The following is a 4,735-nucleotide window of genomic DNA, read 5'->3' as shown; positions in this document are numbered from 1 at the left end:
TATCTGAGGTTATTGTTATTTCTCCCGGCAATCTTGATTCCAGCTTGTGCTTCATCCAGCCCAGCATTTCTCATGATGTACTCTGCATAGAAATTAAATAAGCAGGGTGAAAATATACAGCCTTGAGGTTCTCCTTTTCCCGGCAATCTTGATTCCAGCTTGTGCTTCATCCAGCCCAGCATTTCTCATGATGTACTCTGCATAGAAATTAAATAAGCAGGGTGAAAATATACAGCCTTGAGGTTCTCCTTTTCCTATTTGGAACCAGTCTGTTGTTCCGTGTCCAGTTCTAACTGTTGCTTCCTGACCTGCATATAGGTTTCTCAAGAGGCAGATCAGGTGGTCTGGTATTCCCACCTCTTTCAGAATTTTCCACAGTTTATTGTGATCCACACAGTCAAAGGCTTTGGCATAGTCAATAAAGCAGAAATAGATGTTTTTCTGGAGTTCTCTTGCTTTTTCCATGATCCAGCAGATGTTGGCAACTGGACATCACCAGATGATCTACACTGAAATCAGATTTATTATGTTCTTTGCAGCCAAAAATGGAGAAGCTCTATACAGTCAACAAAAAACAAGACTGGGAGCTGACTGTGGCTCAGATCATGAACTCCTTATTGCCAAATTCAGACTTAAAGAAAGTAGGGAAAATCACTAGACCATTCAGGTATGACCTAAATCAAATCCCTTATGATTATACAGTGGAAGTGAGAAATAGATTTAAGGGCCTAGATCAGATAGATAGAGTACATGATGAACTATGGAATGAGGTTGGTGACATTGTACAGGAGACAGGGATCAAGACCATCCCCATGGAAAAGAAATGCAGAAAAGCAAAATGGCTATCTGGGGAGGCCTTACAAATAGCTGTGAAAAGAAGAGAAGGAAAAGTAAAGGAGAAAAGGAAAGATATAAGCATCTGAATGCAGAGTTCCGAAGAATAGCAAGAAGAGACGAGAAAGCCTTCCTCAGTGATCAATGCAAAGAAATAGAGGAAAACAACAGAATGGGAAAGACTAGAGATCTCTTCAAGAAAATTAGAGATACAAAGGGAACATTTCATGCAAAGATGGGCTCGATAAAGGACAGAAATGATATGGACCTAACAGAAGCAGAACATATTAAGAGGTGGCAAGAATACACAGAAGAACTGTACATAAAAGATCTTCATGACCCAGATAATCATGATGGTGTGATCACTGACCTAGAGCCAGACATCCTGGATTGGGAAGTCAAGTGGGCCTTAGAAAGCATCACTATGAACAAAGCTAGTGGAGGTGATGGAATTCCAGTTGAACTATTTCAAATCCTGAAAGATGATGCTGTGAAAGTGCTGCACTCAATATGCCAGCAAATTTGGAAAACTCAGCAGTGGCCATAGGACTGGAAAAGGTCAGTTTTCATTCCAGTCCCAAAGAAAGGCAATGCCAAAGAATGCTCAAACAGCAATATAAACTAAACGAAAATAAATACATACAATGATATGTATTAATCACAGAAATATTATGTTGAATAAAGTTATGTACGTGTGCTCAGCTGTGTCTGACTATGTGACTCCATTTACTGGGTCCTCAGTCCATGGGATTTCCCAGGAAAGTAAACTGGAGTGGGTTGCTTGTTCTTCCCCCAGGGGATCTTCCCAACCCAGGGATGGAATCCATATCTCCTGTGTTTCCAGCCAGACACAGTAGAGTATATTATATTTTTTGGTTTGCACAATTTTTTTTAAACAGAGAAAATAGACTAATAAATGGGAATAGAAGTATGAATTTTTTACCCTATGTGGAGTGGGAATTTGCTTGAAGGGAACTGAGGGGGTCATTCTGAAGTGAAGGAAATGTTCAGTCTTGAACAAATCAGTGGATGTTTCAATGTATTAATGTATCAAATTTAATTTAATCTGTGAGTATTTCAGTATATATACATTTTACCTCAGAGGGAAAAATATAAGGAGATTTAGAGTAACTACAAGAATACTGCTGAAGAGATTTTTAATGGCTGTTCTGGCATAAAGTCAACTCTAAGCATACTCCAACCTGGCCATTCCACATCTTGACTGCTGCATTTCATTTTAAATATTAAATTTATAATGCATATCAATGTGTGCATGTATAGAGGATTATAGAGGAGGAGGATAGTTCTTAAAATATCTTTATGGAAGAAAAGAAGAAATAGGTGAAAATGCTTACATGGAAAATAAAATATACCTTGGTAAGGACCTAGTAAATTTTTTCCAAACAAATAGTCACATGAAGGAGCACCTATTAGATTAGTTATGTGTGAGGCTTAGAGATGCAGCCATAAATTGATGGAGCCCAAGGATGACGTTTTTATTTTTTATCCATGCAAACACAAAATCAATCTGAATTTAATTTTTGTGATAGAATGAAGACCGTATATCTTTGTGTTTTTGGTTTTATTCAAGGATGGAAAAGAAACATTATTTTTATTTTAGCTGCACCAAAGGCAAAGGCGTATCCTAACTTTTTACTGGACCCATGTTTCAGAGTCAATATAAAACATAAAAAAGTCCCATAAGTTTGATAGCAATACCACCACCACCCCTTAGAAAATGACAAAAGGCAGAGAAAAGGTCATTATGTGAGGCAAATGGGGAGCCCTGATGATGGCACTAGGCTTGGCCTCAGTCATCCACTGTGCCCAAATAGAATTTTTTAAAAATTTTGGACTAATATGGCGGTAGAGGAGATTAAAAAATAGACAAACTAAAGATATTTATTAGGTAAAATAAAGAGAAAATCCTGCTGTTTATTATAGGAGTAAACAAAAGGAGAAAGTCAAGAATAACTCCTAGGTTTGGGCTTGTGATACTGGGTGGAGAGTTAACTATTGGCTATGTCATTTCAAAGTATAGCTCTATATACAAATTTAATATATTGATATTATTTGCAAGACAAAAATATATTCTATATGTCTCCAGATTTTATAGTCACTGTCTATATATGGTATACATTAAAAGAACAAGCATTAACAAAAAAGAACAAACATTTTAAAAGATTATTTTGTAGAGAGAATCTTCATGTCTCTACCTGTGTACAGAGCCTATCAAATAAATGTTGGAGCATTTCAGTTCAAAATGTTGTACCCTTGAAGAGGTTCAGGAAAATCTCAACTACAAAGTTTCACCAAATTGCAGAAAAAACAAAAACGAAAAAAGTCAAGTATCTTTCATTTCAGGAATTGATTTTGACATCTGCAGTAGTTTTCTTTCAAGTGCTCAAAAAATGTGTGTAGGGAACAACTTATTGATTTCTTACAGTCCATTGTAAGATAGACCACAAATATGTTCCTTATTGCTTTTAATTAGATGGACTTGTAAAAATTGTGTCACTGAGAAACATGGTGTTTAAAAATATTTTGGATAAAAATTTAGAAATGTTTTTAGATACCGGTTTATCTGAAAATAGTTACAAGATGTTGATCAAATCTCACATTTCTTGGAATAGTTTTGTACTTATGAAATTAGATGATTTGACTAAATTAATTCCAATGCATGTCCTGAATTCCCAATCTTATGATTAAAAAAGACTAACCTCTGATCATCAAGAAACACCTGAAGTAACAGGCAAATTTGGCCTGGGAATACGGAATGAAGCAGGGCAAAGACTAATAGAGTTTTGCAAAAAAAATGCACTGGTCATAGCAAACGCCCTCTTCCAACAACACAAGAGAAGACTCTACACATGGACATCACCAGATGGTCAAAACTGAAATCAGACTGATTATATTCTTTCAGCCAAAGATGAAGAAGCTCTGCTGCTGCTGAGTTGCTTCAGTAGTGTCCGACTCTGTGCGACCCCATAGACAGCAGCCCAGCAGGCTCCTCCATCTCTGGGATTCTCCAGGCAAGAACACTGGAATGGGTTACCATTTCCTTCTCCAATACAGTCAACAAAAAAAAGCCCAGGAGCTGACTGTGGCTCAGATCATGAACTCCTTATTGCCAAATTCAGACTTAAGTTAAAGAAAGTAGGGAAAATCACTAGACCATTCAGGTATGACCTAAATCAAATCCCTTATGATTATACAGTGGAAGTGAGAAATAGATTTAAGGGACTAGATCTGATAGACAGAGTGCCTGATGAACTATGGACTGAGGTTCATGACATTGTACAGGAGACAGGGATCAAGACCATCCTCATGGAAAAGAAATGCAAAAAAGCAAAACGGCTATCTGGGGAGGCCTTACAAATAGCTGTGAAAAGAAGAGAACTGAAAAGCAAAGGAGAAAAGGAAAGATATAAGCATCTGAATGCAGAGTTCCAAAGAACAGCAAGAAGAGATAAGAAAGCCTTCCTCAGTGATCAGTGCAAAGAAATAGAGGAAAACAACAGAATGGGAAAGACTAGAGATCTCTTCAAGAAAATTAGAGATACAAAGGGAACATTTCATGCAAAGATGGGCTCGATAAAGGACAGAAATGATATGGACCTAACAGAAGCAGAACATATTAAGAAGAGGTGGCAGAACTACACAGAAGAAGTGTACAAAAAAGATCTTTATGACCAAAATAATCATGATGGTGTGATCACTGACCTAGAGCCAGACATCCTGGAATGTGAAGTCAAGTGGGCCTTAGAAAGCATCACTACGAACAAAGTTAGTGGAGGTGATGGAATTCCAGTTGAGCTATTTCAAATCCTGAAAGATGATGCTGTGAAAGTGCTGCACTCAATATGCCAGCAAATTTGGAAAAGTCAGCAGTGGCCACAGA

This window comes from Bison bison, unplaced genomic scaffold (assembly GCF_000754665.1).
Source record: "Bison bison bison isolate TAMUID 2011002044 unplaced genomic scaffold, Bison_UMD1.0 scf7180017864508, whole genome shotgun sequence".
NCBI lineage: Eukaryota > Metazoa > Chordata > Mammalia > Artiodactyla > Bovidae > Bison > Bison bison.
The sequence above is the reverse complement of the archived record's forward strand: the minus strand, read 5'-3'. Positions refer to the sequence as shown.